The sequence below is a fragment of the Martes martes genome (genome assembly GCF_963455335.1).
Source record: "Martes martes genome assembly, chromosome: 7".
NCBI classification, from domain to species: domain Eukaryota; kingdom Metazoa; phylum Chordata; class Mammalia; order Carnivora; family Mustelidae; genus Martes; species Martes martes.
In genome coordinates this window covers 101,583,329-101,597,965 of record NC_137894.1, presented here as the reverse complement: position 1 = coordinate 101,597,965, position 14,637 = coordinate 101,583,329, and the positions used below count along the sequence as shown (strand labels likewise).

Genomic DNA, 14,637 nt, shown 5'->3' with positions numbered 1-14,637 from the left:
GTTCACACAATTACCAAAACCACCCTATAGTACTAGGCTTACACTGAGTAACTAGCTTAAGGACACAGAACTCAAAAACCAGCATCTAAATCCAGACTCCAATTCCCATGCATGTGCCACTGCACTATATTAACTTCCAAAGTATAAACCCTTAGGTACACAAACATTTAAAACCTAAGTTTTCATTTATATGTAGGTTTCACTTACTCAAGATGTCTTTTCTGTTATTAGCATAAATAAGGAGCACACATATAACATTCAACTAAATCAGCGATTTGAAAATGGCTATCAGCCACCGTCCTGTAAACTGTAACAGAATTCTGTATTGAAATGGAAAAAGAACAGTCTCTTCAATAAATCCTTCTGGGAAAATTGGCCAGCCACTTGCAGAAGAATGAAACTGGACCATTCTCTTATACCATACACAAAGATAAATTCAAAATGGATCAAAGACTTAAATGTGAGGCAGGAATCCATCAAAATCTTAGAGGAGAACAAAGGCAGCAACCTCTTTGACCTCAGCCACAGCAACTTCTTGCTAAACATGTCTCTAAAGGCAAAGGAAACAAAAGCAAAAATGAACCGCTGGGACTTCATCAAGATAAAATCTTCTGCACAGCAAAGGAAACATCAACAAGACTAAAAGGCAACCTACAGAATGGGAGAAGATATTTGCAAATGACAACTCAGATAAAGGGCTAGTATCCAAGATCTATAAAGCACTTATCAAACTCAACACCCAAAAACCAAATAATCCAGTCAAGAAATGGGCAGAAGACATGAACAGACACTTCTCCAAAAAAAAAAACATACAAATGGTTAACAGACACATGAAAAAATGCTCAACATCACTTGTCATCTGTGAAATACAAATCAAAACCACAATGAAGTACCATCTTACACCAGTCAGAATGGCTAAAATTAACAAGACAGAAAACAAATGTTGGTGAGGATGTGGAGAAAGGGAACCCTCTTACGCTGTTGGTGGGAATGCAAGCTGGTACAGCCATTCTGGAAAAGAGTATTTAGGTTCCTCAAGAAGTTAAAAATAGAGCTACCTTACAATCCAGCAATTGCACTACTGGGTATTTACCCCAAAGATACAGATGTAGTGAAACGAAGAGGCACCTGCACCCCAATGTTCATAGCAGCAATGTTCACAATAGCCACACTATGAAAGGAGACAAGATGTCCATCAACAGATGAATGGATAAAGAAGATGTGGTGTATATATGTATACAATGGAATATTACTCAACCATCAGAAAAGATGAATACTTAACATTTACATCCACATGGATAGAACTGGAGGGTATTTTGCTAAGGGAAATAAGTCAATTGGAGAAAGACAGTTATCATATGGTTTCACTCATGTAGAATATAAGAAACAGTGCAGAGGACTACAAGGAGAAGGAGGGAAAACTGAATGGGAAGAAATCAGAGAGGGAGACAAACTATGAGAGACTCTTAGCTATGGGAAACAAACTGAGGGTTGCTAAAGAGGAATTGGGTGGGGAAATGGGGTAATTGGGTGATGTGCATTAAGGAGGACACATGATATGATGAGCACTGAGTGTTCTATGCAACACAGTTGCTGAACACTACCTCTGAAACCAGTGATGTACTATATGTTGACTAATTGAATTTAAATTTTGAAAAAAGAAAGAAAAATGAATTCAGTATTGAAAACATTCACTTTGTCCAAGTATACGTAGTAACTGGAAGAAACGACCTTTGAATTTAAAGCCTCTTTGATACCTGACTCCATGATTTTATACACTTCCTTATAAGGACTTTTATTAAATAATTAAATTTGTAATCACAGAACCTGGTTTTGCTCCCTAGCTGTGCTCCTTCCTAGCTGTGTGACTTTGGACAAGTCACTTTACTTCTCAAGAGTTTTAGTTTCCTCCATGATTACAGCAGATAAGAGTACTTGGCTTTAAGCATTAGTGTGAGAATTAAATGAGATCATGTATGTATGTATGTGTGTGTGTGTGTGTGTGTGTGTGTGTGTGTTGTTTTTTTTAAGTAATCTCTACACCCAACATGGGGCTTGAACTCACATCCCCAAGATCAAGAGTCACATGCTCTACCAACTGAGCCAGCCAGGTGCCCTGAGATTATGTATTTTTCAATATTCTGAAATAAAATGGTAATATAACTACTATGTTATTATAGACTAACTACCTTATGACAGGTTCTTACTCAGTATGAATATTAAATTGTGTGTTGTTTAAACTAAATTATATCTAAAGTATAAATATGATATCAGTTACATTTTTTTTAAAGATTTTATTTATTTGACAGAGAGTGATCACAAGTAGGCAGAGAGGCAGGCAGAGAGAGAATAAGGGAAGCAGGCTCCCCGCTGAGAAGAGAGCCCGATGCGGGGCTCGATCCCAGGACGCCGGGATCATGACCCAAGCCGAAGGCAGAGGCTTTAACCCACTGAGCCACCTAGGTGCCCCAAACAAGTGATTCTTTTTTTATTTTTTTAAGATTTTATTTACTTATTTGAAAGAGAGAGAGAGAGAGAGAATGAGAGAGAGAGAGAACATGACAGAGGAGAGGTCAGAGGTAGAAGGAGACTCCTCACTGTGCAGAGAGCCCCACAAGGGACTTGATCCCAAGACTCCAGGATCACAACCTGAGCCCAAAGCAGTTGCTTAACCAACTGAGCCACCCAGGAGCCCCCTGATATCAGTTACTTTTTATATACTGCTTAAAAATTGCTAATTCTAACAACGGTTGAATGAGACATAATTATGCCCATTTTACGGTTGAGAAAGCAGGCTCCGGAAGTCAAGTAACCTGCTTAGGCCAAATGGCTAGTTAGTGGTAGAGCTGAATCTGAAATTCCCAAATCCAAGCTTCTTCCACTCTACCCCTGACATGCCAGTAGGCTAGTGGATAAACTGCTTGAACAGTGTTAAAAAAGAGAGAGCTGACATCTCTCCTTTCACCTCAGGCCAAAACACTCCTACCCCTACCCAATAGGCAGAAATGGTTCTTTTCTCTAAAAAAAAAAAAAAAAAAAAAAAAAAGTTACATACAATTCAACATTCTTCCTCAAACAGCGACTTCACAGTTAAAATGTTTAGTGTCCCCCGCAATGTAATCCTTCTGTTAGTCTAACCTCCATCTTGGACACCTTTTTAATTACACATTCATTGTTAAAATACACTTGGCGGGGTGCCCGGATGGCTCAGTGGGTTAAAGCCTCTGCCCTCAGCTCGGGTCATGATTCCAGGGTCCTGGGATCGAGCCCCACATCTGGCTCTCTGCTCAGCAGGGAGCCTGTTTCCTCCTCTCTCTCTGCCTGCCTCTCTGCCTACTTGTGATCTCTATCTGTCAAATAAATAAGTAAATCTTTAAAAAAAATAAAATAAAATACACTTGGCAAAGAAAAATAAATAAACAGAAAGAAGCAAAATAAGTAAATAAGTTTATTACCTATAGAGCTATATCCAGAGGTAACATTTTAAAAATTCTTCCATTTTTAAAAATCTGTGCACATTTTTATCATAAGTATGATTATAAATGCCAAATGAAGTAACATATGCAAACATTTTAGATAACATCCTGTTTTTTATCATCTATTCTTTCTGACTTTAACTCGGGAAGCTGGCAGGACTGCTACATATTAAAGAGACAGAACAAAGAAATGTGATAAGTTACCCTTGATTGGATCATCATGCAAAAAAATGTTATAAAAGACATTTGGGGTACAAATTGGGGTTATCTGAATATGGAATGAGTATTGGATAATACTAGAGGACCATTGCTAATTTTCTGGTGCGTAACAATATATATGATGGCAGTAAATAAACATGTCTGATCTCTTTATTTTTCAGAAACACCTGTTGAAGTATTTAGGTGAAAAATCATGATGTCTATAACATACTTTCAAATGATTCCCCAAAACTATATATAGATAAAGGAAATATGGGGAAATGTCAACAACTGTTGAGTCTAAGAGGTAGGCATGCAGGTGTACATTACACTGTTTTTCAACTTTTCTGTACATTTGAAATTTTTCCACAATAAAACACTGAAGAAAAAAAAAATCCAAAAGAAACATATGGTTGTTAATAGAAAATTTGCAGAAAACAGAAAAATGTAAGGACAAAAGTCAGTGTGGTTTTAAACATTTTCTTGTATCTTCTGATACATTTCTTTGTAAGTACTTGAAGACTTTAGGAAAATTACCCTCACAGTGTTCTCCTTTCTCTAATCCAGTTACTACCCATCTTACTTTTTAGTTCTCGCCTCATCTTTGGGGTCTTCTCTTAACATTTTCATGGCACTCTAATAACCGATGCTACACTTTTACTAATCAGAGACCTAAATAATGCTCAGGGTCAAAGAAGATTAACTTTTCATTCTTGAGTCTTCCCATGGCAAGGATCACTTGTTTGGTAGATTTCATCTGTTCATTAGTATTAGCTATTTAATAAGGCCTAAAGAAAAAATGTGGTCAACACGCAGGCTGCTTAGTGTCACATTAAAAACAAAATACAACAACAAAAACTAAACAAAACTCTCTTTCACACTATCGTCTATAAGCATCATCCTAACCAGCCATGTTGCAAGGATGAACCATGGCCTAAAGACTGAGGCAAGAGAACATGGATATTTCAGCATAAACCATCACCACTCCACCCAAATAATTCTTAAGAATGTGACCTGTTGAGGGCAGATCAAATCAAACCAAATAAGCAATATTTGCAACATGTACAGCAACACATTAGGTGTTTAAATATAAAATGTGCATCTAAAAGTTTTTGTTGCCAGGGGCACCTGAGTGGCACAGTCATTTAAGTGTCCAAGTGTCCTGTGCTCAGAGAGGAGAGGCAGGGAGAGAGAGGGGGAAGCAGATTCCCCACTGAACAGGGAGCCCAATGCAGGACTCCATCCCAGGACCCCAGGATCATGGCCTGAGCCAAAGGCAGACACTTAACCAACTGAGCCATTGAGGTGCCCCTGTTTGGGAAACTTTGTACTTATGAGACAAGGTAAACAGATTGTAAACTCCATTATAAATAATCTTTCTGTGAAGGCTATAGAATAATTCCTCTGGATGCTGACTCATACACAGAACTCTGGATGTCAGCCCTCCTGGCCTCCTCAGGGACCTCACTTAATCAGCAATACCCTTTCTGTCTGTTTCTTCACTCCTTCCCTCTCTGTCAGCCATTCATGCATTCAGGGCTCTCTCCACTCAAATGGAGGGAGAAGAGGTATTCCTTCAAACTCTAGACCACCCCATTTCTTGCAATGCCAGGCTTTTGATTGGTTGGTTGATTGCTTGGTTAAGAGACAACTTACTTGACTGTATTCTCACTATCCATTCACTTACTCCTCATACTACAATAACCTGCGACCACAACTGGTTTCTGAAACACTTCTCATCAATGATTCCTCCCCTGCTAACCTCTCTTTGTCACTCAACACCACTGATTACTTCTGGAAATGCTCTTTCCTTGACTTCAGGGACCATACCAACATGGCTCTTCTGCCTCTTCTTCTCCTTCTCTGTAGCCTGAAGCTCCTTCTCAGTCTCCTTTTGAGTTTCTCTTCTCTGTCACTTTCATTTTGCTGTCCCTCAGGGTTCCAGCCTGGTCCCTTTGTTTTCTCACTTTGCAGTGCTCCCTTGGATTATATTATAACCTGTATTCCCGAGCGAGGGCCAAGTTGATACATTTTTGCAACCCCTGCTACTGTGGAAAAGGCAACTGTATTAGTTCACATTCTCCAGAGAAATAGAACTAATAGGTTGTAATATATATTGAGAAAGAGAAAGAGAGAGAGAGGGATTTCAGGAATTGATGATTCCCTAACTTCTGTAGTTCTGGAAACTGGCAAGTCCAAAATATTATGAGTGAGCAGGCAGGATGGGGACTCAGAGAAGAGCCAATGTTGCAGTTCAAGTCCCAAAGTAGTCTACTGGCAGAATTCCTTTTCTCCCAGGGAGGTCAGGCTTTCTCTAGTAAGACCTTCAGCTGGTTAGGTGAGGCTAGCCACGTTATGAAGGACAATCATCTTTACCCCAAATCTGCTGATTTGTATGTTAATTCCATCTAAAACTATTTTCATAGAATCACCAAGAATAATGTTTGACCAAATACTTGGATACTGTGGCTTAGTCAAGTTGATACCTAAAAATAGCCATTGTAACTTTGGACTCTGAGAGCAATAGATATCACATCTGGGTCTGCTACTCTAATTTACTCAATGATTTAGTTTGCTAACTTCAAGTGGGGCCCAGGACAAGAAAGAACTCCATCCAGGGCTTTTGTGCCCTATCATCAGTTGAACCTTATGACTCAGCAGGTTCAATAATGCTGGAGGCATTGTCATCCGCAGAAGATGAGAAAACTATAGATAGCCTCTGGCAAGTCTCAATAGAAGAATCAGAATGCAGACATCTAGGTTTTGGGACGTACTGAATGCCACTGTGCCCTAATCAAGTTCAAGTACCCGACCATGAAACAACACCAAGTGACCAGATGACCTGAGCTACTCACTATAAATTGGATGTAATCCAACCCATCAACCCATTTTGGGTGAGGGAACGGATATTCATCATCAAAAAGATATGGCTTATGTAAGATCTAGCTTGAGCAGTTTCTGAAAGCACAAGTGAGTTACACAAACGTGCTCTCTACTCTGGTGCCACCTCTGCTTCACTCACATTTATAGTCTCATATGAAATTCCACTTGATCGAGGAAGCAAAAAATTTGAGTCTGGCTTAGAGATGCAACTACACAATATGTGAGCACCAGCTGAAAGTCAACTGTTGCAGAATCATAACCCCATTCAAGGGTGGCCCTGAAGGACGATAGGAAAGATAAATCTTCCCAGTGGACAGGAAATCAAGCCATACATTTGGTGTGCACTTTCCCTGAAAGGAGAGATGCTTATATATTTAGGTCTACACAGATTCATGGGTGAAGGTTAGTGACCTAGAAGGTGCAAGATTGAAGAACTGATAACAAGGGGGGTTGGGAGAGCGGCATATGCATATGTCTACTTAATAATCAACATAAAATGTAAGGACATTTCTTTTCCATGTCAATGTTCATCGAGGGCATAAGATTGCCGTTCTTTATAAACAAAGGAGCAAGAGGAGCCATAACTACAGGTATACCAACTCTTTCCTTGCCCAACCTGCAATTTGTTAAATGAGCTCATGAATAAAATGGCCACAGTAAGCAGGGATGGAGATTATGCAAGGTTTCAAGCATGGGGACTTCTCACCAAGACTAATCTAGCTACTACCGCTGCTAAGCGCCCAACCTATGAACCAGTAGAAACCTACATGGAACCCTGGTACACAGCACCACACCATGGGTGCAACAGCAGCCATCAGATAGCAGGCTGATTTTTCTTAAATACCTTCCATCATGAAGGAAGCAGTGATTGGCCCTCACTGGATAGACACTCATTCTAGATGTGGATTTGCTTTCCTGCAGGCAACACTTCTGCCACTACCACCTTCTGTGCATTTAGTGAATGCCTAGTCACTGTCCCAGAATCCCATTACAATATTGTTCTGACAGAAGACCTCATTTCGCAACAAAAAGAGTGAAGCAATGGACTAAGGCCCAAGGGATTTGCTGGAAGTAGCTGACCTTACAGAATGGTTGGAATGACTATCAAAGACCCTGTTTTGGTGACAAATGAGAGACAAAGACGATACCTCGCAACATGAACGTGCTCTTTCTGGAAGTGCAATATATACTCTGAGTCAGCTACCAAAATGTATAGCTTTTTTCCGCATAGATTATATAGGTGCAGAAACCAAGGGGAAGACAGGAGAGTAGCCTTTCTTGTTATTATACTTCATCATCTACTTACAAAGTTTTGCTTCTGCTCTCTTCAGGTTCAGAAGTCTTAGTTCCCAAAGGAGGAAGGTTTCTCCGAGGAGATATAACATGACTCAGTTTGAACTGGAAATTGAGGTTTCCATCTGGCCATTTTGTGTTTTCTCAAGCCACTGAACAAGAGGAGGGCTATACTTTACTGACTGTGTGATGGATTTATACCAAGGGTATCTGACCTCTGCTTAGTTCTCTTATAACTATGGTGACCAACTTGTGCAAAACAGCCTGAGGTTTTCCCAGTTTTATCACTCAAAGCCTCTCATCCCGAAAAACTCCATGGTCCTAGGCAAACTGGGGCAGATGTTTACCCAACTAACTTGAGACATTTAAGTCATACAATAAAATTGCTTTAGAGTAGATCTTGTTTATATCAGACTAAATCCATCACTACCCACCCAAATTATATCCTTTTATTGATATTTTTTTAAAAGTAGGCTCTGTACTCAGCATGGAGCCCAACATGGGGCTTGAACTCACAACTCTGAGATCAAGCTCTGACCTGAGATCAATAGTTGGACACTTAACTGACTGAGCCACCCTAGTGTCCCCAAAATAAATCTTTGATGACACCCAAATTTATTTTGCCTCCCAGGGAGAAATGTTTGATAGTAATATTGGCTTACCCTTCCTTTTGCTCACTTCTCAGAATTATCTTCAGTGGCTTACATGCTTTTGAGGACAGAGTTATGCTTTCTTGGCAAGTTGAAGAGAAAGTCTTGGAAGTCACACGCTTCAGCTCAGTTACACTCTCCACTCATATTTTCCCATATTTTCTAGGGCATGGATGTAATACTTTGATCTTTATCTTTTTTTGTGAATTCTCATTGATCTAATTTTGCAGGACTATGAAAAATTTATGTTAGATCTGGAAGAAACCACAGAAATCATCTCATCCCCCAAGACTTTCGTGTTCATTTACAATGTTCTGTTATTTAAACTTCTTTATTTTCATTTTAGTTTATGATTTGTCATGTTCACAAAACGTTCATTTCCTTAAGCGACCAAAAATTATACTTATACATTTAATCCAGTGAGTAACTTATTTTTTGCATGTAAAATGATTGTGAGCTCTGACTTTCAAAACCTAGAAAAAGCTCAGTGTTCTTTAGCATCTCATCAAAAATCACAACTCAATGAGGGTTTGTTGTTGAGGGACCCTAGTCTTCTAAGTATTGCACATCAGTCTCATTTTCTATTGTGCCTGGGTAATGACATCAGTGATTGTCAAAAGATCTGTTTGCAGACGGACTTGGCTTACAGCACCAATTACAGAGTAGAACTCAAGATTAAGATGTATTTCATTTCAGGTCAGCAAAAACTAAGGTAAAACAATAGCTTCCCACAAAACCTCCATTGGTGCTACTCTCCACCAAAGAATGAGTAAATAGATCATTAGTTCTGTGTTATGTTCTTATGAATCAGTTCTAATATTTCAATGACAACAATAAAGAAGAGCAGAATATGCAGAAACAACAAACTGAATTTAAACACTGACCGGGACGCTTGGGTGGCTCAGTGGGTTAAGCCGCTGCCTTCAGCTCAGGTCATGATCTCAGGGTCCTGGGATCAAGTCCCACATTGGGCTCTCTGCTCAGCAGGGAGCCTGCTTCCTCCTCTCTCTGCCTGCCTCTCTGCCCGCTTGTGATCTCTCTCTGTCAAATAAATAAATAAAACCTCTAAAAAAAAAAAAAGATTTTTTTTAAACACTGACCAAGATATAGTCATCATGCTTAAAAGCTCATGCAAGGATTCTCAGAATCCACTTGCTTTGAAATTGCCAGGAAAGAAAGGAGATTCCTATAGTCAGCTAAAAGCCTCAGAAAGGGATTTTTTTTTAAACCATGTTTTTCCTTCTTTGACTTTAAAACTCATTCTTTTATTACTTTATTTCCTCACTTTGAGTGCATTGAAACTGTTAGGGGAGATCTGAATTCCCGCTGGTGCAGGAGATTGAAAGAAACCAAGATGACAAAAGCAGGAGGGTCAACAGCACCAAACTCCTTTCAGGTCCTAGTCTGACAGTAGAGGATACAATGTCAAGATTGGTAAAAAGCCCAGATCCAAGCATTAATAATGCCCCCACCAATCTATAAATACTTTTGTGAAAAGTTATTTAATATTGGGAAAAGAGAAATAATGGATATCTCTGAAAGAAAAAATAATGTTTTGGGCACTTGGGTGGCTCAGTCGGTTGACTGTCTGCCTTGGGATCAGATCATGATTACAGGGTCCCGGAATCAAATCCCAACTGGTGCTCCCTGCTCAGCGGGGAGTCAGCTTCTCCCTCTGCTCCTCCCCCTGCTCATGCACGTGTGCACACACTCTCACTTTCTCTCACTTAAATAAATCTTAAAAAAGGAAAAAAAAGAAAAATGTTTGGATTAAAAGGAGTTCAAATCAGCAGCAGAAGCATTACACAACAGCTTCTGGTTTGAATGATCCCTCAACTCTGTCCCTATTTCTTCCCATAAATCCTGTAGTTAATCTGGTCTCATCAAGCTGTAGGAGTGTACTGTAAGTGGCAAACAATTCTCAAAGGGCTCCAGAGCAGAGACCAAGTCTAGGATACAGCTGCAAGATCCTTTATTTAGAAGTCAGGGAGACTTAAGGCGGTGCCTCATAGATCCTGCAGACAGACAGAAAGGCTTCTAAGGATTTTAAGAGTGTGTCTCGCAGACTTTCTCTGTTGCAGCAACGGGGCTTCTAAGGATCTAAGGTCATGGTCCCACAACGGTTTTACAGAGAGTCCAAGATAGAGGAAAGCTTATTTCAAAGAGATTTGTGAGTCTGACTTCTATACCACGGAATGGATTATAAATGGGCACTCGGGAACTCCATAAAGTTTTAAAAGTAATTATATTGGCATGATCTGAAAAAGACAGATGTACAGCACCTGCATGCTTTTACCAGCATTTCTCAAAATGCAGTCCACAAATTACTTGTGATCTACATTAGACCTGATTGAAGGGGGGTGGGAGGGTATATCCAGGAATCAATGTTTTTACCAGGTAATACCATGGATGTTAAAATTAGATACCCACCTCAAACAGACCTATTTACTCATTCCTAAACATACTGCTCCTTGTGGCACTCCCTTCCATTCTCTAGTGTTGGGACACCACTGCCTTCCATTCCTCACATTATATTCATAATTTAAATTTATGCATTCTGGCCTTTCAGTAAATAGCAGTGGATCAATCAGACAAGGGGAAGGTGATGCCTCTTTCACATAAGATGCACAAAAATTAATTTGAAGTGGATTGTAGCCCTAGATATGAAAAGTAAAATAATGTTTTTCAGGAAAATGTAGGAGAATATCTTCATAATCTTAAGGTATAAAATATAAAATAAGAAAAAAGTATAAGTATAAAACAAAAAAAATCGTACTTAATTAAAATTAGGACTTTCTCTTAGGCAAAAAACACCACTAAAAGAAGGAAATGCAGGGTAGAACTGGGGAAAAACATGCAATACATGTATCCAACAAAGTATTTATATTCAGAATAGGTAAAGAACTCCTACAACTCTAAAAGATGACAGACATCCTATTTTTTATAACTATTCACGGATATGAAGTGTTATCTCTTTGTAGTTTTGATTTGCATTTCCCTAATAATTATTGATGTTAATCATCTTTTTTTTTTTTTTTTTAAACTAAGCTCTACACCCAATATGGGGTTTGAACTCATGACCCTGAGATCAAGAGTTGCATACTTTACCCACTGAGCCAGCCAGGAGCCCTGGGTACCTTTTTATATACCTGTTGGCCATTTGTATATGTTCTTTGGAGAAATGTCTGTTTAAGGTCTTTGTGCATTTTTAATGTAGATTATTCATGGTTTTTTTTTTTTTTTTTTTTTACTGTTGAGTTCTATGTTCAAAAGCCTTAATATTCTAAAAACATTTGTACCCAAAAAAGTTTGTACTACCCAAAGAGATCTACAGAGTCAATGCTATCCCCATCAAAATTCAATGACTTTTTTTACTGAAATAGAGGAAATAATCCTAAAATCCAAATAATCCTAAAATTCATAGGGAACCACAAAAGACCCAAATTAGCCAAAACAATCTTGAGAAAGAAGAACAAAAATGAAGATATTCATACTTCCCAATTTCAGCATGCCTGGGTGGCTCAGTCAGGTAAGCAGCTATCTTCAATTCAGATCATGATCTCAAGGGTCCTGGGATTGAGCCCCATGCTCAGCAGGGAGTCTGCTTCTCCATCTCTCTCTGACCCTCCCCCTGCTTGTGCTCTGTCCTTCTCTCAGATAAATAAAATCTTAAAAAAAAAAAAAACACACACACACCCCTTCCTGATTTCAAAATATATTACAAGGCTACAGTAATTAAAACAGTATTATACTGGCATAAAGACAGACTTATAGACCAATGGAATGGAATACAAAGCCCCAAAACAAACCGACACATATATGATCAATTGATCTTTGACAATAGTGCTGAGGATACACAAGAGAAAAAAGACAATCTTTTCAGTAAATGGTGCTGAGAAAATTGGACATCCACGTGCAAAAAAATGAAATCGGATCCCTACTTTACAACATACACTAAGATCAGCTCAAAACAGGTTAGAGACTTGGGGTGCCTGGGTGGCTCAGTCTGTTAAATGCCCAGCTCTTAATTTTGGCTAAGGTCATGATCTCAGGGTCATGAGATCAAGCTCCATGTTAGGCTCCACACTGGGCACGGATCCTGCTTAAGATTCGCTCTCCTTTTCCCTCTGTCCCTCTCCCAACCCCACTCTCCCTGCCCCCAAAGAGGGTTAAAGACTTAAATTTAAGATGTGAAACTGTAAAACTTCTAGGGAAAAGTATAAGAGAAAAGCTCCTTGACATTGGTCTTGGTAATGACTTCTTGGATATCATACCAAAAGCACAGGCAACAAGAGCAGAAATTGACAAGTGGGACTACATCAAACTTCCTCTGCACAGCAAAGGAAGCAATCAACAGACTGAAAAGACAACCTACAAAATGGGAGAAAATATTTGCAAACCATGTATCTGAAGGGGGGTTAATTTTTTTCTAGAGAGTTTATTTATTTGAGAGAGAGAAAGAGAGAGAGAGAGCACAAGCGGTGGGGAGGGGTAGAGAGAAAGGGAAAAGCAGACTTCCCACCGAGCAGGGAGCCCAATGCCCCGAAAGGGGATTCAATTTTTAAACACCCATTTAAAGTCTTATTTGAGGCCTTATTGAAAAGTCACAGACACACAAAGGGTCTTCTCCTTGTAAGTGGTGCAAGTGCATCCAGAACAACATGGCACCCACATCATGGACCCAACCTTACACTAACTGCTCAGGGTCATCCTGTTCCTGCTGGTGGAGTCCCTGTGACCCCGGACACCCAACTCTCTGACTTGGGATGAGATCCAAGAGGTAGGCCCACAGTGGGGAAGGGGAGAAATAACAGAGGGAGCTCTTGACTTTGAGGTGTGAAAAAAAGGGAACCGTCCATACTCTGCTCTCATGCACAAACACCTCAGTGCATTCTAGAACTGCCATTCCAAAAATTAAACAGAAGCCTTTGTTTGGAGATCGGCTCATTAGATATCAGCTCGAAGCCTCTTCTGCCTGTTCTTCCCTCTAAAGTAGTGCATGGCCCAGGCCCATTGCTCTGCATCATGGTTGTTTTGGGGGGTTTTTGTTGTTGTTGGTGGTGGTGGTGGTGGTTTTTTTAATCATATTGAAGAATGATGCTGAACAACACTACCCAAAAGTGTGAGTGTGGTTGGAAAGATTAATGAAAGGTTTGTATTTTGGTTTGTGGCTTTGGTCACTGCTTGCCTCTCAAGCTGTTTCAGTTCAAATGAAGCAGCGCTTCTCGGCTGGTGTGTGCCAGCATGCTGTTCACACAGCTGTCGTCCTCCATCCATCACGGCTCAACCTACCCCACTCCAAGTCCCAGGTCAGCACTTCCCGATTACATTCCTTGTCTCAGTCATGCTTCGAGCTGCCCTACTTCTAGCCATTCATCACCCAGCAATTGTTGCTGTTAGCGGTCTCTCTCACATGACCAGTCCTGCAAAGTGTGCCAGAGGGGAATGCCAGCGGGCTGCTACAAGCCGGAGGTTGTCCGGGCTTTGTTAGTGATCATATCATAGAGAAATGTCCCTAGCAAAATCTGTGTTGAAGCTAAATGAAACACCCAAGGACATCGAAAGCCTGCCTCCTTCTCTCCAAAGTTAGAATGCATCCTTGATTCCATGCTTGGGGTCCAGTATGGATTAGAACTTAAGCAGATAGGCTTTTGAATCAGACTATAGTGGTGGACCACACACTTGAGAAAATGCTTTAGTTCTGCTCAGTTACCTTAGTCTTGGGGTCATTGCAAGAACAGAGTTAATTTGGGGAACCTGGGTAGCTCAGTGGGTTAAGCCTCTGCCAGGGTCCTGGGATCGAACCAAGCATTAGGCTCTCTGCTCAGCAGGGAGCCTGACTTCCCCCACTCTCTCTGCCTGCCTCTCTGTCTACTTGTGATCTCTCTCTGTCAAATAAATAATTTTTTTTAATCTTAAAAAAAAAAACGGAGTTAATTTATGCAAAGCGACTGGAACAATGCCTGTCACGTGAAGAGTCCTGTAAGCATTTGCTCTTGCTCTTTTTCTGCTCACTCTGCTTGATCTGCTTAGGTTGGCAACTTCAGATCATTTATTTATTCTTTCAATCAATATTTACTGAGTACCTATGATGTTCCAGGGACTGTGGACAGTGATCCATTTCCTTTGTGGTAAGC

The 14,637-nt window shown here is 40.1% G+C and overlaps 1 protein-coding gene across 1 annotated transcript in view; it reads right to left on the bottom strand.

Moving 5' to 3' along the window:
- Nucleotides 1-5,637, bottom strand: part of KTN1 (kinectin 1) — a 125,023-nt gene extending 119,386 nt beyond the window's left edge. Inside the window, exon 1 of the mRNA XM_080808570.1 lies at nt 5,505-5,637. The gene's annotated coding sequence lies outside the window, so the exon portion shown is untranslated. The remainder of the gene's footprint in view (nt 1-5,504) is intronic.
- Between the last annotated feature and the right edge of the window lie 9,000 nt (nt 5,638-14,637).